The sequence below is a fragment of the Sturnus vulgaris genome, chromosome 20 (assembly GCF_052056855.1).
Source record: "Sturnus vulgaris isolate bStuVul1 chromosome 20, bStuVul1.hap1, whole genome shotgun sequence".
In the NCBI taxonomy this organism is placed as follows: Eukaryota; Metazoa; Chordata; class Aves; order Passeriformes; family Sturnidae; genus Sturnus; species Sturnus vulgaris.
Window position 1 is genome coordinate 7,883,304 of NC_142262.1, and position 22,354 is coordinate 7,905,657.

The following is a 22,354-nucleotide window of genomic DNA, read 5'->3' on the forward strand; positions in this document are numbered from 1 at the left end:
AGAGATTAAATTAATAATCCTGCTCCTACAACCTGTAAAATAGAAATTCCAGGATCAGAAAGAGCTTCTGTGTTCCATGCTCTTTCTCAAGGCTGCGTTTCCAGCAGTAGCACACGATGTTTCTAAGATGCCACTTTGGAATATTGGTTGAAGAGCAATAAAATCCTGGCAGGACCCCAAGGAGAGAAAAGGAGAATTCCAGCTGGTGTGTGCTGCAGGACCTGGGCTCCCACTGGAAGTTTCCAGTTCACCCAATGTTAACTTACTGTGACTCTCCTTTATGTACATGTAAGGTAAATAACCACTCAAGCAGATTAGATTAGAACAAAAATAAAGCAGAACAGGTAGTTACTATTATTCAATTCAAGATATTTTTCAAAAGCGCCCCGACCTGGCCTTGCTTTAGCTTCTACTGGTTAGTACCAATGACTAAGGGGGGAAATTCCAGAGAAGAAAAGGTTTTATAAACTAAGGATGCAGATGAACTATGACTGAGAAGCCACAAGTTTGAAGAGTCCCTTGAGCACTGCCAAGTCCCTGTAAATGTTTGCAGGGCTTGGAGTTTTTGTTTTTCATCTAGAGACTTCCTCTTGGTTTTGTTTAACACACTCCAGTTTCTCCTGGTGTGTTAGCTGAGAGGGATGGGTACTGATGAGAGCACTGGAGTACAAGCAGGAATGTTTCAGGTGTTTCATTGCTAAGCAGTGCACACCAGAGTGGATCTGCAGAGCAAAGCTGTCACTGCAGAGGATTTCCTATTCACACCATCCCTGTTACAGGTGGAGCCTGGCTCCAGTCTGCTCCCATGCAGCAGGAAAGCATTAACTGCACCCCTGGAACTCATCATCCAGTGACGTTTTATTTAAAAGGAATCTGATAACTGCACTCCAGGACACATGATGCCAATCAAAGCACAGCAAGTGAGGACAATCACCTGATCAATCATGGAAGTTCCAATCCAAATGCAGAGATTCATGTAGATAATCCCACAGGGATGCCACCACACAGGTACATCCCCTCTCCTGTGAAGGTGCTGCTCTCCACAGTGCAGGCCTATTAGTGGACATACAAGCTCCAACATGGGGCAGCTTAAGGAGTTAGTAGGCAAATCTGAGCATGGGCTAGAACTGAACACCAAACCTCAGCCAGTTATGCATTTCAGGCATGAACCACATCAGAATTTGCTCCCTCAATCTGCTGGCAACACCCCAGCAGACTTTAAGTACCCCACCATGGGCACCACTCAGGATATGCAAGGACAAAAAGAAAAAAGCCCCACACCCACAAAAAAAGCTTGCATTAAATTCATCACTCAAAGCAGCCTACAAACAGCAAGAAACATGCTATGAAAAACAACTCTCCTCCCCCAGCAAACATGGAGTGATGGAAAAATTAAGCTACACACTGTGAAGAGTGCAGATAACCAGATTTACTTTCCCAGCACTGCCTCCCTCCCAGTTGATGATAGTTACCCTCAGTTGATCTGGCATCTGCTCCACAGCTCGTCCCCAATCTTCCTGGGACATAATGCACAAAGGAAAACAGCTTTGGAATCCAGCAGCTCAGCAAGAGCACAGCATGTTTGTCTCTCCAGATACTGATGGCTATTTTGGTTTCTGTAAATACTTCAGAAGATGAGAGCCCTGTGCCAGCAGAGGCAAAGCCCCCTAAGTGTCACCCTTAGCTGATCCAGGAGCAGAATCAACCTACAGAGACAAGCTGCTGGCTCTATTGAGCTGAACTCCAAGAACACTTTAGAGGAGCACTGCTTCCTGGGGCAGCTGCACAGGGACGCTGCAACGTAGGAGGCCAGGAAACTGGAACAGGAGCAGCAGCTCCACAGGATGTTTTGCTACGCAGACTCAGAGCTGACCACTCCCAGGGACGGAGGCTGGTGGAGCCAGTCGGTCACCTGTCATTGTGGAGGGACAACGAGGTCAGGAGGGACAGGTCAAAGCTGGGAGCACTGTGCAGCAAACTTTCAGAGCCCTCCAGCAAGCACAGCTAAGCCTTTATGCTCCTCTGTTGAAAACAACTGAAAAGTTTGTTTGTGTAACTACAGTGACGCACCTTTTTGCCTCTAGGGATCTGCAACACGCCTAATCCTCCTTTCCCCCTTCCATCACTGTTTGGTGCCAGTACTCAATGATTTCAGAGCCCAAGCACTTTGTCAGCACAGTGAACTTATTTATTTAACAGACTGAAGATCAGGTTGGTGTTCTCACACAGGTGGGGCTGGACAACACAACCAACAACATCAAAATGTAGGAAATAGAATTTCCCCTGAAGACAGATATGTTTATGGTGCTGCTCTTGTGTTTATTCTGGGAATAAGGTGGTGCTTACATCTTCAGCAAAAGACCCCTGTAGCTTACAGCAGCCACAGACACACGGGTCCATTGGGTGTCCATGCTCATGAGTGATCAAACAGGCCCAGGAAGGTGAGTAACACCTCTCCTTAGGCAGACTTCCTGCCACAGGCACAGTGGAAAAATGCACACACTGCCCTCATTCCTACCCACAGGCAGGGAAACTGTACCAGGCCTGTCCAAGAATAACAGCAACACACAGGAGCAGGACAGTGAGAGCAGCAGTGACCAGACACACACACGTCACTCGACCTGAACATTCATCTGTCCTCTGAGATGACCTAAGGCCCCCTCCAGCCCAGGCTTTCCTGTGATATTAAAACAATTTCCTAGATGTGTGGCAGAAGCTGGAGAAGCCAATGTCTAGAAAGACAGGGGTTGGGCCTCTGCTACCACAGCACTGAGATCTCCAGGTGTCCCCTGGGGAGGCACAAGTGGTGGGAGATGAGGACACTGCTGCAGCCTGCAGACCTGGATGGGGGAATCAAAGAACAGCAGCCTCACAGGGAGGGGGTGTCACAAGGAGCTACAATCAGGAAAACACAAGGACACTGTTCCTCCTGCTATGGAGCCCAGGGTGGGAAGGATGAGGTGCTCTCTCTCCACACACACACACGGCTGAAGGGGAAGCTGAAGTCCCTCTGTGCTGTGTCACCTCATCATTCCTGCTCCCACACGGACAGCTAAGGTGAATGCACAGCTCCTGACACAACAAGGCAAAACAAGATGAAAAAAGGAAAAGAGATGTCAAAAGAGCTCCTCGTCATAGAAACCAAAAGGGAAATCAACTTAAAGCGAGTATGATAATGGAGATACAAGTTTCTGTAAGATGTTTATTCTTTCAGAAGATTTCAGAATACACAAACCCTTAATTTCCTTCCTCTGCATTTTTAAATTTGCTGAGTGAGCTCATTGAACATTCAAGCTGTTGTCTTCAAGTTTTCCAAATACCATTCTATTTAAAGGCACTGTGAATAGGGAATTCAATTTATCAAATGAATGAAAGAAGAATTCTTAGCAGGAACCCTGGTGAGCTAATCAAGAGTCACAATAAAATGTCAGGGGTCCTGGAATTCTCGGCAGGAGGTTAACACCAAATTTGATCCGAGTCAAGGAAGACAAAACACTCTATAGACTAATAAACTGTACTCAAAGTTGTGCACTGCGAATTTGTGAAAGTTTAAACACAAATGAAGAAAATCTACTTGGTTTGTGCACTTTACACACTCCCAGTATTTCACTACAAAAATAAAGCTGTTCGTCATAATCATGTCATTTAACTTAAAGAAAATACTTTTTGAAGCTTTTAATACATTTTGAAGCTTTAAAGTTTTTGTTCCACTGTATCTTCAGCTGCAAGGCTGTTTTGAAAAATCAAGATGGCAACATAATTTGAGTAAGATAAGAAACAATTACTCTGTACCTATCTTTAAGCTGGAAAGTGGATTCAGTTAAAGAAACATCCTATCATCCAAAATTAAGGAAACAGCATAATCCATGCCAGCAACTTTCCTTCCACAAACCTACCACAGTTTAAAAGATTAGCTCTGCAGTGCTGAAAGGGTAATCCTTAAAACTTGATGGACTTAATGGAAAAAAACTTCTCTGCTCCTTTACTCCACTTTCCATAGTAAAAGCATAAATTAGAATATCACACCCAGCATCAGAATGGGCCATCATCCATTTTTCAACTTAGCAAATGAATAGCAGCTCCATGGGGGAGGAGAGACAGGGTGGGGGAGAGATGGGGAAAGGAAATAGCCATAAATGATCTTCCAGGACAGGAAGACTAGTTGCAGTAAATACCACTTTGGAAATCAATTTATGGTCAATTATGATCTTAGCAATAACTATTTTATGCCTTCATTTAGTGCATGAAACGCCCAGGGGAGCAAATATTCTCAGAAATATATCCAATATGTCTCCAAGTATGTTATCTGATCAGTAGATGCAGACAGAATTCCAGAAAGAGCAGCTCTTGCTTGTCTGGATGCTGACTGAGGGATTGGGGTTGGGGCAGGATAGAAGCACAATTTCAGTGCAGTTGGACTATCAGTGTTGCAATATCACCCAGATAAAAAGGATTGTATCTATCAGTCTGGGTTGTTGGCTTCAAAAGCAATGACTTTTGTCATCACTGCAGGATTTCACCTAGAAATTTGTGAAGTACATTTCATTCTCACAAATGTAAGAAAAAATTAAAGTTGAGGGTCTTTTTTTTTAGGCAAATCACTATGCAAACATCCATCCACTAAGCCAACCATTGCTTTATTCAATTATTATATGTAAATGTGGTAGCAGAGTATAAAGACTGACATCTCTAATGCACTGTTGGTGTAATGAGACTTACTCGGACCATTCTTTTCTCAAGTGAAGGAGTTGAGTTCTATGAGATTGATTAGAAGAATAGAAATAGTAAAAATTACACATTCACCAAGCTCCACAAAGTCCCAGATAATCAATCTTTCACCTGAAATAGTGCCATTTATACAGAGACTCTGCTCCTTAACAGCAGCAGTTCTATTACTGGGAGAGACCAAATTTAGCTCCACACCTGGATCAGACATATATTTTATTATTATCATAGTAGAAAACATTAAATAGCATTTAGTTTGCTACCACTAGGCTCTCCTCCTTCCTTATAAGAGGATGCTGCATCTTCCATATTAATTTATTTTTGAAAGACTTAAGATAAACATACACCTCATTATAGTTTACAACAGCAAAGAGAAACCAAATAATTTCATAGGCAGGAAGATGTGAACAGCACACATATGCCAACAGGTTATTTTTAACTAAAAGCAATTTTTCCTGCATCACAAAACAGGAATGAGGTACAATTCTGGGCACTTACAGCATTCCAGTCACGACAGCATAAGGAGATAAGGATGATTAGATTTGCAGAGATGGACATCTTTTGCAAGAGAAAGAATTTCAAGCTGCAGCACCCATTTCAAAGCTGAGGATGTGGTAAAAATTCAGACAACAGAAACTGGAAGCAATTCTCCTCTGTTAAGTAAGTTTGTGCACTTGGTAAGTGCAATTAAAAACACTGAGGGAAGAGGAAAGTTGAGACGTGCAGATGGACAGAATGATGTTAGCAGAAGGATAATGACGAATCCTGCTCCTGCCTTTGGTAATACACTTGTATAAAGAGACTTGATTTACACACACCCCCTGCAATAGGTTATACTACTGAAGTTTTTAGCTTCATATTTCATGTGCAGGATCATCCTCAAGGCTACTGTGTAGATACACTGAATTCAAGTAAAAACATTACAGACCACCAAGTCCACCTTCTATAGTCTATTAATGACCTTGCAGGAACACAGGAAAATGAGACTCGGCACATTATGCATCTGTACAGCTGATTTTTTTTTTTCCCTTGGCATTCTCCCTGAACTGCTCCTTTTTTCTAGAATGGCTTGTGTTAAAGCACTGGGCTGATGCTCTTTTGTTTACCAGTAACCAGCAACTGTTTAAAAACAAGGATCTCCATTGTCAGCACCAATGAATGACATGAGCATCAGCCATGAAAACACTTTGGAATTCTGAAGAACTAAAAGACCTGAGAGTCAGAGGCTTGAGCAGGACTGAAAACGGACTGACACAACCCAGATATCTGGCTGAGCTTAAAATAGACTTGGCAGAAGTCAGCCTGGACTAACAATCGATCCGTGGATGTACTGACCACCCAGAACGTATCCAAGCCACCACGGCAAGCGCTCCCTATCCCTCCACCAAAACAAACAGCTTCTCCCACTTCCCACCAGGAAGCCTCGGAAATACAGGGTGAGAGAGAAAACTGTAAACTTTGTGTATACAGAACACAGGAAGAGAAGGAAGGAATAGGAAGGAAAACAGCACATCTAAGAAAAATCAGGTAATGCCATTCTAAGAGACTCCTCTTGGGCAAGACCGTAACAAAGGCAGCACCACCATCCCTTCAGAAAATCAGCATGGGAAAACATGCACAGAGCCCAGGAACAAGAAACAGGGAGGAGAGAAGTGGAGAAAAGAATGGATCTCCCTCTGAAAACACCCATGGGCAGCCACTAAACATAGCTCAGGGTGGTTGTTTTCCTTGCAGTGGAAGGGGGGTGGCTGTTATCTTTTCTTAAATGAGCCTATAGCTGGTAGCTGCATTCTAACTGTTTTGAGATATATAAACATATTTTTCTCAGGGGCTTAATTATCATAAAGGATGCCAACCGATTTGACAAGTCAATTTTTCTCTCAAATAAAAAAAAAAAAAAGCAAAAAAAAAACAAAAAAAAACCCAAACCTGAAAAATCTCCTTGACTAGCAATGCAGAGCTTAAAAACCATCCCAAACATCCAAGGGATAAATATCAGGTATTTTCAATACAACGCAGTAAGCAATTGCTACCATTTCTCATAACCGAGCTCCTAAAACATAGAAGTTCTGGACTGAAATCTAAGCAAATGCACATCTAGTTTGCAATTTTTTAAATGGCTGTACATTTCAAACCCCAGAAAAAGCAGGCTGCAGATAGCTGTTTATTACAAATGACTTCCACCTCCTCCACAGCCCTCAAAGGCAAACTATAAAGCTGTGTGCAAAGCCAGACAATCTGGGCACCCAGCCATAAACCATCACTGCTGCAGCACAGATAACTGTTCTCGCTCTCAGCCATCCTTGGCTGCAAACCCACGGGGAAGAGCTCCAGAAACCAGACCTCAGGACTGTCAGGGCTTCTAATATTTTATGAACTTGAATTACAACTACGTTCAAGACCTCCGTGCTGAAAAATTACAGCGCTGATTCACACCCAGGGTTGAGACCAAAACTCACTCAGATTGGCCTGGTACCCTGAACCCCGAGATGCAAAACCAGCCAGTTATTTTACAGCTGCCTTCAGTGACAGAAATGTCTTTTTTATTGGGAGGAAGAGAGAGACATGCTACTCATGCTACTCCTCAAAAAAAAAGACAAAAGAATCAGATGCGTATTTCAGAGTAGTGCTGCATTTTCCACCATCTTTGACACGACCTCAAAGAGCACAGTGACTGTTCTGTGCAGGAACAGCCAGTTTGTTCATGATCAAATCCAGACATTTTCATCTTGGGCGGGAGATTTTAAAACATAGTGGTGACAAGGTAGGAAGGTGCACAAATGAAGTTTCAGAAAACACAGTTGTAACTGTACTTGGGAATCCACAGTGAAGTTAACCATGATTAAGTAAAGATAAAATAAGCCTAAGTACATCTACTTTTGGCATTTAAGATGTACAACTTAGCCATGCTTTTGGTTGACAATTTTCCTAACTAGCAGAGATTCCTAAAGGGAGATCAAATAATACTTTGATTCCTCTGCTTTCATACATTAAGCATAGCCATCTTTCATTTTACCAACAGCATTTGCCAGTGAAGAGACGGCGCAGAGCACATAGATCATTTAGTAATGCAATTTTCTGTCACTTCTAGATCATCTCCCCGTTCAATAAAGTATACTTCTCTTCTAAACACTATTTGCCCTGGCTGATATCTTCATAATACAGCTGAAAACCTCAAGCCATTATCACTAGAAGGCATCAGCTGATCCTAAATTGGCTAGACTGCAGCGTCACAGGCATTTAAGAGGTTTCCTTATCATTCATCTTTAATACTGAGGGATCGACACACTCCTACCTGCAGCTTCCAGGCCAAGGGGAAACCTTCTAATGGCATTACCATTATCTTGTAATCTGAATTTTAAACAGTTAAAACAATAGCACTTTTATGTTGCAGGTCTCTACCGTAACCAAAGATGATATATTTTTCATCAGTTGTCATGTTCAAAGTCTTACATACAGCACTGTTTTTTTTAAAAAAGCAGAAATATGCACTCTGCATTGAAGCTGCTGAACCTTCAAAGAGAACCAGCACTGTAACAAGGCACTTAAATTGAAGTCATCAAGAGAGACCATTTGATTTACCCAGGAAAGGTTTGGTCATTTTATTTTAAATCTGCAGTTCTTTCAGTCAATACGATCTGGCAATTCTTTCCAAATGAAAGCCTCTTTTTACTGAAGCAGGGGATGGCTCCACCCCTGACCTCCTCCTTCAGCTTGTTTTGGAAAGGGGCCAGATGACAGCATTTGGAAAAGCGCATGTTTATCTCGGCGAGGCCAGCTGCTAAGTTAACATATTACCCGTTCCCACATCCCCCGCTCTTGGTTAAGTCTTCACAGCTAAAACTGAAAGTAAACGCTGCCATTGGGCTTTTAATAAATGTAACACGAAAGAGAAAAGGAGTCTCCATGGCATGGAGCATCTGAACGGGCTGCAGAAGTGTAGGTCATTTTGAGTGAACAGCACGCAGTAACTCTGTCAATCAAATTCCTGGCCTTTCTGAATGAAAAAAACTGAAAAATAAGCGGGTTTATTTCTAGACTAATTTAAAGCTATGCTTTCTGTAAGACTGCCACTCAGCAACAGTTTGCTCCACTACACAAGGAGATTCTACGTTCCTGCTTGACAAAACCTTTCACTTTATCTTGTTTTATTGTTAGTCCATACTTGGCAAGGTAGGGAACATAGGAGCTTTGAGAACTTCAGCAAAGAATCTTCAGATCAAAAGTAATCTTATGCCCAATTATGTTTTTCTCATTTTAAGGAAATTCCATCTCATTATTTTCCAAGTCTTAAAAACCTCTACTTCCCTCAAACACCAGTGAAAGATCTCAACTCATCAAAAGCAGAGTGTGTTATCTTATTAAAAAAGAAAAATCCTGGAAAAGAAACCAGAAATTAAGGCAGAGGTGGGGTTTTCACTGATCCCAGCAAGGTCCAGCAGGCTTTGCAACGAGCAATCCCACCCACTCACAGGTGACCAGAGACAGATTTTGGAGGAAGCCAAATTGCCATGGCTGAGGGTGAGCCCCCAAGTCCCCAAATGGTTTTTAGCCCAAAGGCAGTGTCCCAGAGCAAACTCCACTCTGCCGTGGCCAGCAGGGAAATGGAACAGCCCAAGGCTGCCCACAAGGACATTCCCAGGCACTGGAACTGATGCCCTGCACGCTGACAGCTCAAAATAATCCATGTGCTGGAAAGCTGAGGTACAGCACACACAAAACATCCGTGTGTAACACAACCGTTCTCACTCTGATGGATACCCAGACTTAAATCTGTCAATATGGGAATCCACACATAGAACAGGAATATTAATATATCCTAAATATATCCTGCTGCAATCCAGAGGAGCTCTCAATAAAAAGGTTTGTTTGTCTTGTTTCTTTCATTGCTACAAACAAGACCTTTAGACAAAAGTACAAAATAATGCCTAAAATACAGCCCCTACTAACACCCATCCCTTTCACCCTGGATCAAGTCCTGGCTACAGCAGCTTTCCCTATGGCTGCACCTGTTCTCCGGGGGCTGGACTGTAATGAACCTTCCTCATCTCAGGAAGCCAGGCAGATCACTTCAGTCAGAAATGATCCGGTCCCCTTTGAAGATAACGATAAAACCACACAAGGCATTATTACACTACTGCTGGTGCCCTTAAGCGTTCATTTTCTCTAAAAAAAAAAAAAAAAAAAAAGTTCAAATTAATCTGATTTACTACAGCTTTTTTCACAGACTGAGTCCCGGGCTCGGAAGCAGCTAGGTTAGGTTATCCATCAGCCGAGGCTGCTGCAATCTCACCCAAAAAGCACCACAGTGCTACCCAGGGCAGCCCGAGCCTGCACAGGCTGGAGCAGTTCCCTCACTGGGCTATACCCAGGGCTGACACTGATGCTTTCACGTTCGGGAAAGAATTCCAGAAGAGAATTCTGAGCAGAGCAGGGACGCCAGCGCATCCGGGGTCTGTTCCTCAGCACACCATTTTGAGCTCACAAATAACGCACAGGAGCAGCCAGCCAGACATCCCAGGGATTCCTGAACCCGAGGAACCGCGGCTGTGGGAAACTCTGTGATGTGCTAAGCACAGGTTGCAGCCACTGCAAGTCACCTCCTATTTCCTTGGAAAACACCAGGGGAAGCAGTGAGAACCCGTGTGTACCTTCCCACTACCTTCTCGAAATTATTATTTTTAAAAAATGTAATATCCGAGAGGAAACTCCACTTAAATTCTCAGTCGTCGGGGAATCCAAAAAAAAAAAAAAAAAAACCAAAAAAAAAACCAAACCCACCCACCGCAGGGAAGGAGGGCAGGATCTGGAAGCCATGGCTCGCTCTCCCAGCAGCAGTGCAGATGTTCTCCTGCTCCTCCGCTCTGGCATTGTCCTCAGGTCCACAGCACCACCGACACCCACCTGATTTAAAGCTCTGCACCACCGGCCAGCCCACTAACAGCGGGATTTATTGGAATTTTAATTACCTTAACCGGCCTAATGTCCACAGCAAATTTCTGTACATAAATTAGCATAATTCGCCAGATACATACATATGCAAACGAGAGGGAAAAATATGCAACAGACACGGGTATGACGTCCCAAAGATTATTTCTAAATTTAAACTGGCTGTTAGAATAATTGAATAAATCTCTTCTCGCAGATACACTCCAGTCGTAGCAGAAAATAAACTAGCCACAAAGACCTGCAGTATTATTTTTAATGGGAAAAGAGGAGGGAAAACCCAATTGAGTCCAATAAATCCCATAATTGAACCTTCAACTAATTACATATTAAGAAGATTAACCTTTGACACAAACTTGTGATACAAACAAAGAAGCCTCGAACAATTAATAAACTTCCAGTGTTTCAAGATTTCTCAGGTTAACAACTGAGCCCTCCCCATTTTCCTCCCCTTCTGGGTCGCAGTTAAAGGAATAAACTCTGTTTAATATTCTCTCTCCCTCTGGACATTCCAGGTTTAGACGAAGATCTCTCTGTGAATACTCAGGAGAAAATTACTGCGGATCCTCACAATCTCATTACGTGGGGGAAAAAAAGGAAAAATAACACAAATCTAGATATTTTAACTTTTAAAAGAAAGCAGCCAAAGGACAAAGCTGGAGCTCTTGTGTTCGCCCACAGGGCAGCACTGCTGGCCATGCCAACAATTTTCCAGCCCTGGGATCATTTCCAACCCGCTCTGCGATAATTTTCACACGTGTAAGTTCTAAAGGAAGAGCACACGGTCATGCCTTGCAGCAGAAGCCGCCTTCATGTCATGTCTGAGTGGCACAACACGCTCACAAATGGCACTTTCTGCTCGCTCTTCGCGGCCAAGCAGCGATTCCGAACAGAGAAAAAATATGGAATTAATTCTAGCATTAAAAAAAAAAAAATCCGGAGGTTGTTCTCATTTTTTTAAAAATCGGATAAAAATAGAATGGATTTTGAAATGTTTTGGGGCGTTTCTTGCCTCGCTGACTAATAAGCAGTTTAAAAATAATAAGAATCTCGTTCAGACTTGTGAAAAAGGAGGAATGCACCGGCTTTGCAGGTCTCTTCCCCTGCTAACTTCTACCATGCCCGGATTAAGAGAGGCTCTTACCCCTTCTTACCTTTTAGTCTTTTCTTTATGGGGCTCTTTGGCAGCTTTCGATTCAGTCTTGCTGTAAGGAAACGAGTATTTTGTCTACCGTGTAGGGGTCTTTCTGACGTGTTCCTTTCTTATTTTTAATGCTTTTTTTTTTTTTTAATTTTTTTGTAAGTGTACCCGTAATTTCACGAATATGAATACGAAAAAAATCTCACACGGCCAAAAAAATTAAGTTTTTCGTTGTTGTTGTCGTTTGTTTACCCCCCTCAGGGAAAAAAAAAAAAAAAAGTCTGCCACACAGGAGATGAAAAAAAAACCCAACAGATCAACAGGAAAACACTATCCAAGTAGAAAAGCAAAGAGCTTCAGTGTTATCCAGCCCAGAGGAGAAGTGCAGCAAAAGCAGGTCCAATTCCAAAACAAGCTTCTGATTTCCAGTGAAGCAAAAAAAAAAAAAAAAATCAAAACAACAAAAAAAATAACCAAGACCAAGAAACCAAAATACACGTTCAAGTCCCCAGCTAAATTTTTGCACGAGTGTGTCTTAAATACAAGTTTGCTTTTATGTGTTGCAGCAAAACCCACGAAAAGCCAGGATTTGGAGTTGATCGGGATGAGTTCTCGTGTGTGTGTCTTGATGGGTTCTCAGTCCACATGGAGGAGCATCTGAGGGTTTTTCAAAAAGTGCAAATCAAAAAAGAGAATCTGGGATCCAGAAAAGAGTTTTAAGATGGATCCCCCCTTCAAAATAAAAGGAGGAGGTGGGGGTGGGGGGGGGGAAAGAAAAAAAATAATAAACCACCACCGCGGAGGCACGGGGGGATGCGGAGTCTCACATGGGGCTGCGGGCAGGAGGAGGATCCCGCCGGGAGCTCCGGGGGGGCGGAGGATCCAGCGGTGTCTCTGCGAGGGGAGGAGGGTCCGCGGCTCCGCAGGGACCCCGCGGGCGATCCGGGCCGGGAGGAGGATCCAGCAGCCGCTCCCGCAGGAAGGAGCGAGCGCGGGGAGGGGATCCGGGGAGGAGGATCCAGCAAAGTCTTTCACGGAGGGAGGAGGGAGCGGGGAAACCCGACAGTCTGTGTGCCTGGCTCGCAGCGGGATCCGCGGGCAGGCGGGGAGGGGAGGGGATCCCGCGGCTCTCTCCGTGTCCTCCGCAGGGATCCGGCAGGGACCCGGGTGGGCGGCGGGGAGCGGGGCAGCCGAGGCGGCGGCGTGTCCCCGGGGAACCGCAGCAGCGCCTCGGGCAGGGTCGGTCGGTCCGCCGGGGTGCTGAGGGGGAGGGGGGGGGACGCAGCGCCGCTCGCCGTCTCTCCCGCTCGCTCTCGCCTCGTCCGCTCGCAGGGCAGGCGGTGCCGGGCTCAGTGCTGCCGGGCCGGTCCCCCGCTCCTCCGCGCCGCCGCCGCCGCTGCCGCCGGTGCCGCCCTGGGGAGCAGAGGAGCCGCTGCCGCCGCTGCCGCCGCCGCGGCCATTTTGTCGCTGACTGACAGAGCCCCGCCAGGCAGCGCGAGACCGCGGGGCGGCTCCGCGCGCGCCCCCTCCCGCGCTGGCCGCGAACAGGAAGTGCCGCGCTCCCCCCTCCCCCCCCCCACGGCCCGGCCCTCCGACCACGTGACTCGGGCGGGAGGGAGGGAGGGAGGGGGGAGCCCCCGCCGATATGCAAATGAGCGCGGCGGCCGCAGCCAAACAGCGGAGAGGGCGCGCGCGCGCGCCGCGGGCCACGCCCCCTATGCTACCCAAACCACACCCCCCCCCCCCCCCCCCCCCCCCGCAAAGGCGCGCGCTCTCCCGCCACCGCCGCCGCGCGCAGCCCGCGCCCCGCGGGAAGAGGGGGCGGGGCTGTGCCCCCCTCAAACCAAAGGGGTACAGGGGGGTCACCCCCACCCGGGAAATGGGTGCCCGTGCTTTCACACACACACAGCCCCCCCCTGCCAGCGGCAGGGGCGAACGGCAGCTCAGCCCTCCCTCGCATACCCCACCGTGGGTGGAGGGATAGATGGCGAGAGAGATGTGTCCCCCTAAAGGGGTTTGGAGGGGCTGTGCACCCCAGGAAGGGGTGCAAAAGGGCTTCACACACACACACCGGTCCATGTGGGCATCGGAGTATTCACCCCTCCGTCGCACACCCCCGCGGTACAGGGGGGCTTCACCCCCACCCCGTGCAAATGGGGGTCAGTGCATTCACACACACACACACACAGACACCGGGCAAACGGCATTAGGCGCATTCACCCCTTCCGCACAACCCCTGGCCAAGGGGGTGGCAGGAGAGCTGTACCCCCCAAAAAAGGTATAAAGCGTATAAAGAAGTGCAGAGGGGCTCCCCCCCCACCCCGTGCAAATGGGGGTCGGTGCCCTCACCCCTCCTCACACACGTCTGGGAGGGTTGATCCAGTGGTGGAAAGGAGGGGTTTAGCATTCCTGCTGCTCCCCGAATTGCCAAGAGCGCCCCTTCTTTCTGCCAGCATCCCTTGCCTTAAACATCCATCCCTCTGGATACATCCGTACCCTGGCACGTGCAGTGCGCACGGCCGTGCGTGTCCCAGCACGCACACCAGGTGTAGGTGTGCACTGAGGTGTGGGCACACACCTGCAGGGACACCCCTGGCTTACACTCTCGGGGTATCCATGGACACGGTCCGGCCCCCCAGGACACCTTCCCGCACAGCCCTGCAGGGCTCTTGGCCATCAGAGGGAATCCCCGTCCTACCCAGGTGCCTCCAAAAATGACTCCGGTGTTTCAAATGCACCCGTGGCTGAGCAAGCCCCGGGAGCGGCCGGGAATTGTGCAGGTCGGGGAGGGGAGATGGAAATGTCACATTTCAGAGTGGTAGCGCTTGACTTGTCCCCCACAATAACCACATTAACTGTTTCTGTCAGGAGAAAGTCAGGATCTGGTCTCAAAATACCACGGGAAGAGTGGAATGCAAAAAAAATAATGAGTCATTTTTTGCTAAAAATTGTTGTGTCTGGGTCTTTCAGCAGATCTTCCCCGGTTCTCTCTCCTCTCCTGTTTCCTCTCCCCCTTCTGCAGCGAACGTTTTGGGAACTGCAAGGAAATCCAGAACCTGAATCTTTATTTGCTCAGGCCATTCCACTGGAATCTGAATGGAGCCCGGGTTACAGAGCAGGGCTGTCACTGCTGCGGCTGGGATGGCACCCACAGCGGGGGATTCGGGCTGAAAGAAGCACAGTCCCGGGATGATTCCTTCTGCCATTTGTGATGCCAGCCCCAAAGCCACCCTGTGCCAGCCCCTGGGCAAACGACACCAGGAGCCCGGAGCCCCTTGACCACTGGAGGGAGCCCATATTGTGCCAGAATGCAACAGAAACACTACGAGGAAGACAAAAAAAATACTAAAATATGAAATATCATATCATTGTAGTCAGAACAAAGTGTCTTCTCCAGGTCAGACCGTGATCTATAGCAATGCAAAATGTTATAAAAATCAGATTTAAATGTCCCATTGTACTTCATCAGCACAAAGAAGAGAAAGAATTATTAAGAACAAGGCTCTTTTTTCCTTCCCCCCCATATTTTGAATGTCAGCCTGGCACCTTTCACAGGGAGTGAATTCATACACCAGGATGGTGGCAGACCCGGCTTGGACGAAAATGCCCTTGTGTCCCCTCACTGTCCTTACTTAAATATAAGTCAGCACCTATAGATTCCTTCACCCCAGAGCTGCAGTAGCTCACCACTGCTGCTTCCCAAGGAGATTTTGCTCTCCTGATAAGCCACTGCAGAGAGGCAGAACAGAAGCCACATGCCATACTTGTGGCACAACATCCTTCTCATGCACCTACGGGAGGCTGCTCTGCACCAAAAACTCTGCTTGGCAATTGTGCGGAGGAATGTTCCTGGGTCCCTAAATTTCGTGTTGTGAACGTTGAAATATTTGTAATTCAAAACACACTTTTAGCACACAAATATTTCTGGCTTCGCAGAGCGATGCCAAGTTGCTGGAGACCCTGAAATGTCAAAATGGAATAAAACTGAAAGTGATTTGTGTACTAATCTGTTTTCTTGGCCCTGGAGAAATTACCATCAAGACCATGATATAACCACAGCCCCACAGACACAGAGAGCCCATTGTGTTTGACACTCCTGTTCTGAAATACTGTCCTTAATGGATAAAAACACATTCTAGTCAACTTTTTCATGTCTTACCTGAGCTCTTTTACCATTTAATACAGGGCTTTATCCAATGTCATTTTGCTTTTTTCCCCCTACTTTGGTCTCCCACTGGGGTTTTGCCCTCCCACTCCCCTGGTTGTTCTCCCTGGGGGCTCTCTCGGATCTGGGTGGGTTTGCCCCCCCAGCTGCATGTGCTGAGGCTCAGTAGCAGCTGGTGGCTGCTGTCACCACGCATGGTACATCTGTCCCCTAATTGCCCCTCGGCCTGAGCTGACAGGACGCTGGCAGGGCACAGCTTCTCCTTGAGCTGTGTTTTGCCAGAGCTGCTCCAGCACAGCCTCTGCTGCCTTTGAAGCCTCTCCTTCCCCCCAGCGCTCAGGTAGTGGCTTTTTGTCACACGTGAGTAAGAACAGATGTGAGCTGGTGTGAAGGGGAGGAGGGGACAGATGATGCCAGCGGTTCAGTGCTCACAGAGCAGGAGGGATTCTGCTGCCTGTGAAGCTCCACTTGCCCAGTCTGCCTGTGTCTCTGTGCAAGGACTGTGACCAAAGTGTTCCCAGGGTGCTGGGTGTGCTGGCTGGGTGGCTTTGGGCACAAAGATCCAGGCACTCACACAGATACAGCATTTTCTCTGCTGAGAGTGACAAAGCTGAGCTAAGCAAAGGTCTTCACACATTCAGGGCTCTGTTGGGGTGGCTCAACCACACCCAGGCAAACTATTCCTCCTCCGTAGACTTTACACCTCTTGCTTGGTTTTGTATCACCCAACCGAGTGCAAAATTGTCTCCAAGCACTTCTTGCACTTCTTACCCAGCAATAATGAGCACACACAAAATTAATATCAAAGCACAAGTCAAGCATTGGCCATGCTCCAGTGACACAACCTCATTCCTTCAGGAGAATCCAGACTCTGATGCTGAACAGGATTTCCCAGAGCCCACACAATGTGAAGCTACAGCTCCAAGGCTCTCCCTTGTCTGAGGGGATGCTCAGAGATCAGATGGGCAGGGTCACTCTGGGGAGCCAGGATTCCACAGCCTCTTCCCAAGTTTTCCAAGGAATATATGAACGTGCATGCCATTTGTACAGAGTCCCTCTGAAGGATGCAAGCACATCCCTCCTGGCCACCCTACCACAAATTGTGTCTTCAGGGTGAACACTTAAATGGAATAACAGAATTGTTAAATTGGAAAAGACCTCAAAGGTCTTTGATTCAACCATTAATGAACTGTACTGAATTTATGCATCATTTTCTATTGGAAAAACTCACTTTCATAACTTACACTTCTTTCCCCACATTTTCCTCCCACTTGCTGGGACACCTCTACATCAGGGTGGTTGTACCCAGCTATGAAATGTCCTCTCCATGGCACTGGCCCAAAATGGAAAGGGCTCCTGAAAAGCTGGTACCCCACGTTCCTCCTGATGTCTGGCACAGACATTTCCCATCAGCAAACCCGCTGTGGTGAGCATCATTACAGGAGTCTGAGAGTTCACCTCTTACCCTGCACTGGATGGGCTGGTTCCCCTTTTTTGGTGTAACAACCAAATACTTGAAACATTTGCCCCGAAAACACAACATCTGGATTCAATTCCCTCCCCAACCCGAGAGTCTCTAACCTGTATTTCCCACGAGAGAGATGTAGCACAATGCTAAACAGCAATCTGGCAGGGGGGAAAACATGGTATTTTTTATTCTTGCTCTCCAAGCAGAGCTATTGTACAAACAGGAACACAAGTGTCCTGAGGCCAAAAAGCGAGCAAGAAGCACATGACTCCCTACCCTGCCTGCCACAGCAGCAGTGATAACATGTTCTGCTTATTATCAATAGCTGTTTTACAATAAATACATAATCTGCCCTGAACAGAGGGCTCAGAGCCCAGGATTTGCTTACCCCATAGCTCACCCCATAGCTTACCCCATGGTTTATTTTGGGGGAGAGGAAGAAATGGTTTAGAGGTTGGAACTCTGGTGAATATGGCACCTCGAGTTAAGTCTATAGACTGGAGGAATGTGCAGATGCAAATTTCCCTTTGTGCTTCTGAGAATAAAAGTATTGCCATTAATCAGCCTCTCTTCCTCTGTTTTTTAGGTCATCACTTATTGATACAAGGGGGCTGGAACAAGCAGAGGGAAGACACAGAGTGTTCCAGTGGCACAGACAGTGCTCATCAGCCAGGCACGGCTGCAAATGTTACAGACAACCCTGGTTTTGTACAGAAAACCCTTGCTGAGCATGCAAACCCTCAGTGAAATACTGGAGTTGTCACCTCTGGCACTGACTGGGGCACCAAGCCAAGTGTTTGTAATAAAAATCCTGCAGCAGAAAGGGAAAAACCCCTGATTACCCAACATTTCAATGAACTGGGAGGAAGCTGCCAGTGCTTCTTTGCTGTAAAAAAGCCTTTCCAAAAAGGTTTTTCCAAGTCTCCTTCAGCTCGTAGATTTTTAGGTTCACCTCCTGCACGTATGGGAAGCACTGGAGCTGTTTTCATGATGTCCTCAAAAGTCAAAGTGCTTTTGGTTTTCCTACTTGTTTGCAAGTCTCTCACCCCAATGGAAAAAAAAAGCAGAGTTGGGAGCAGGCTACAAAAAGGTTAATTTACTTTATATACCAGTCTGACCTTTTTTGGTAGCTCAAACAGCTGTAGCCAAGAAACACCTAAGGGATAAAAATTCCTCTGAAACCAGGGCTAGGGAGAATACCTTCTAGCACCTCACCAGCTATCAAAGCAGTGGTGAAAGAACTTGCAAATACTTAAGTTAAAAAATAAACCCCAGTCCTTGGGCCAGGAAATGCTCCCACACTGGTTTGTGCAGTGCCTGTGGCAGCCCAACACCATTTCCTTAGGACAAACCAGCCTTTGGTGGGGTTTTGCAGCAGGACTTTATAATATATATCAGTCATCCAATGCTGCCAGTGGAATAACAGAGCATATTTCAGCCTCCAACATTTCTGTTAGAGGATTTCTTTGTATCATGTGCTGAGTGTGGGCATCACCTTCACTCCATCACCTCCTAATCCTGGGAGCTCTTGAGGGTAAAGGATGGCAGAATGGCAAATGCTTACAGCTGCAGCTCCTTTCTGAGCAGTTGCTGGGCCAGCGACTTCAGTGTTCAAGGTAAAAACGAGTTATGATAGCCCATATGGATGAGACAAAAATGAGATTCTTGGGCAGTTTTTATGAGATCAGGTGATGGTAAAAGAGTTTTACCCAATGTCCTGGCTAATACACATGGGAATAATTTGACCTCTGTAAAACCTTCAGAGGGCCATAACATCCACTGCTTTCTTTCTTTCTTTCTTTGATGAAGCTGGGCATCCTGGCTGCTGCCTTCCTTCTGTGTGGATGGCAGAGGACATTTTGAAGGGGGTTGATGCCAGTGTAATGTACATTTATTGCCTGCCGTGGGAACTTTGGGTGAAAACGCTGTGATGTGATGACTGTTGCTCTGTACAGACTCACCAGGTATCAACACTTCAGGCTGGATTGTACCTAGGGCAGCTTCTGTATTCCTGACAGAGCTGATATGACTTATCCCTGGGGTGAGGAGGTGGGAGAGAAAGAATTGCTTGTGACAGATACTAGTCATGTTGCTTAATGAAGTTTTGCAAGGTGTTCAGAAACAGCAGGACAGGGTCAAATCAGGGAAGGTCACACTGCTGGAAGCTGCAATCCTGAGTCAAGACCTGGCTTCTCCCCAGAGCCTGTCACTCTGCTCCCTACCCAGCTAGCAGAGCTGCTCGGATTGCAAAAAATTTATTGACACCCACCCACCATCCCTAAAGTTTTATGGCAATATAGATCCATTAGAAATCCATTTTACGGAGGTATTAAAATAATGAAGGTGAGAATTAAGAGAGCAGCACACTCCTTGGAAAACCCACTGATCATAATATACTGCTTTAAAGAAAGTTATTGTGCAGTCCCCTTAAAGAAAGTTATCAATTAGTCACTGTATCAGACATGGGAGAATTGTTCCCTGAAGAGGATTTTAGGAGGAAAGCCAGCGACTAAGTGATGAATTTATCACTGGGGGTTGCTTGGCTCCATGGATTAAGATGACATGGCAGAGAGGGCTCAGAGAGCAGACTGAGATCCTGCTGGCCCCGGGGGATTCAGGCAGGAGCAGGCACCAGTATGGGTGAGATGTGACACAGCTCCCAGGCAGGGTGATGGCAGCTCAGAGAGGAGGCACAGTGGGGTGGACCAGAGCTCCCACACGTGCTCAGGGCACTGGGCAGACACTCCCACAGCTCTCTGTACCTGCTGCAGTGCTGGCTTGGGGATGGTGCCCCATGCCCTCCTTCCCCACAGCCTTCCAGACCACCACAATGGGCTGTGTAGAATCAAAACATGATGGATTTTCTGGTACAGATGCCCCACTGAAACCAGGGGCGTCAGGGCTGATGTCAAACTGGCCCTGGTCAGGGGCTGGGTAGGGGAAATTTGTCTGTCCCTGCAGCTGAGCTATGAAATGCCTTGGGGTGGACCAGGACAGCAAAAACTGAAGTCAAAATGCAAAGTACAAATCCTACTTGTCTCCTGCAGCTCAGATAACTGAACATGAACAGTGGAAGGAGCCACTGGGACATGGCTTTTCTCTGTGGGCAAACATCATCTGCTAACATCTGGACAAGATGAGCACACATGAGCCTGTTCCAATAGTCTGAGGGAGACAGCATAAAAAAGGGAGGGTTGTCAAATGAAAAGGTTGTGAATGTTGTCTAAAACTGGGGGGAATCACAGTATTTCCATGGAATTAGAATAAACTTGCAAAATACTTTGTTTTGATCCAAACCATCCCTGGAGGTATTTAAACGATGTGTAGCTGTGGTGCCGAGGGACATGGTCTAGTGGTGGTTTTGGCAGTGCTGGGTAAATGCTTGGACTTGATCTTAAAGGTTCTTTCCAACCTAAACAATTCTGTGATTTCATAAATCTACATTTCTCAATGCGAAAGCATTTTGTGAGCCCAAAGCTGCCTTCCTCTATTTCTGCATGGCTGAAAGAGCTCCCGGGGTGACCACAGCAGTCACTCACTGCCCACACCTCACTGGACTCAGCTGAGAAGCTCAGCAAAGCCCTGACAAATTGCCAAGCTCTCCTGAGATAAATAATCACAAACAAAAATATTTGTGTTTACTGTGGGGATTTGTCTGTGCATAATTATGCATTAGTCATTACCAGGACTACAGGAGAGTTTTACACATGTAAATATGTTCAGTTAATTAGACAGGACTGCTTTTGGTTTGTTTCTTCTCTGCAGTGTGATCCTGAAGTCATCAAACACTCCTGGATCACGAGGCTGGTTGAACGATGTGCGTGAGGAAAACAGCTCTCTCCCTGCTCGTAATGCAGCTCTGGGTATCGATATATATTCCTTTAAAATACTTCTTGTAGCTTTTCTGTTACAGCCTCAAGGTACTGCACACGATGCAGCACAACCTTCACACTGTTCTCTCATGTTCATGTTTCAAGGGGAGATCAGATGGATTTCTCAAGTAATACAATATAAGACATTATTTTCTTCTGAAACATTTTTAAGTGCAGCAGCTTTTAGTAATCTTCCAGCATCTTCTATGTATGACAGAGTCTATTAATGTCATTTGCATGAGAAGTTCACAATAAATCATTCATGCACAGTTTAGTACAGGTTAAGTGTAACAGTCTAACTGTGATTTTCTATAAGAAAATCAGAGCAGCTCATCAACTGGTGTAAATCTGCGGTGCTCCATCAAAGCCACTGAGTCACACCAACTAATTGCTTGGCCCAGGGGAAAGATTTAGGCAAAAAAGCAGCAGGGAAGAGCACGATTCCTGCTTTGTTGGAAGGACCTTCTCCTGAGAGCTTCTCTCCTAAAAACCTTTCCAAAGAAAACCCATAGTGGATTTTCTGTTGATCCTGTGGGGCCAGGACAGCCTGGCTGATCCAAGGTGATCGCTGTCCCTCTGACAGCCCTGGGCTCTGCTGTGCCACACTCCTGGAGGGTGAGGAGTGCTCAGGGGAGCCAGCCTGGAGCTCAGCCAGAAACCTTGGGCTTGTCCTGGCCCTGAGAGTGGGAGCAAGATCAAATTCCCCAAGAACCTGCAGCTGTCATTTAGGCAAAAGCCTGGAACAGGAGCAAAGGTAGTTCCAAGCCCCCATGGTGGAGGGTTGAACTAGGTGACCTTTAAAACCCCTGCCAACCCAAACCATTCTGTGATTCCATGGTTTAGGACAGTGTGGTGTCCATGGATCCATCTCCATTTCACTGCTTGGTCATCCTCCAGATTTGGACCCCATTTGCTCATGGGAGGAGGAGGAGGAGCTGGAGGAGGCATTCCCTGCCCAGGGCAGCCCAGCAAACCCCCTCGGGAGATGCCAACAGGGAAGGGGCCACGCTGCTGCACCCAGCCTGGTCCAGCGTCTC

General features: G+C 46.8%; 1 protein-coding gene across 12 annotated transcripts in view; it reads right to left on the reverse strand.

Moving 5' to 3' along the window:
* TNRC6C (trinucleotide repeat containing adaptor 6C) overlaps positions 1-13,328 on the reverse strand; it is a 98,818-nt gene extending 85,490 nt beyond the window's left edge. For 5 of the 12 annotated variants that reach the window (XM_088176650.1, XM_088176649.1, XM_088176644.1 and 2 more), the window contains exon 1: positions 11,826-12,586. The gene's annotated coding sequence lies outside the window, so the exon portion shown is untranslated. Of the gene's footprint in view, positions 1-11,825; positions 12,588-12,639 lie in introns of those variants that run through there. The other 7 variants (XM_088176641.1, XM_088176648.1, XM_088176645.1 and 4 more) reach the window with 4 other exon arrangements.
* Positions 13,329-22,354: the final 9,026 nt, after the last annotated feature.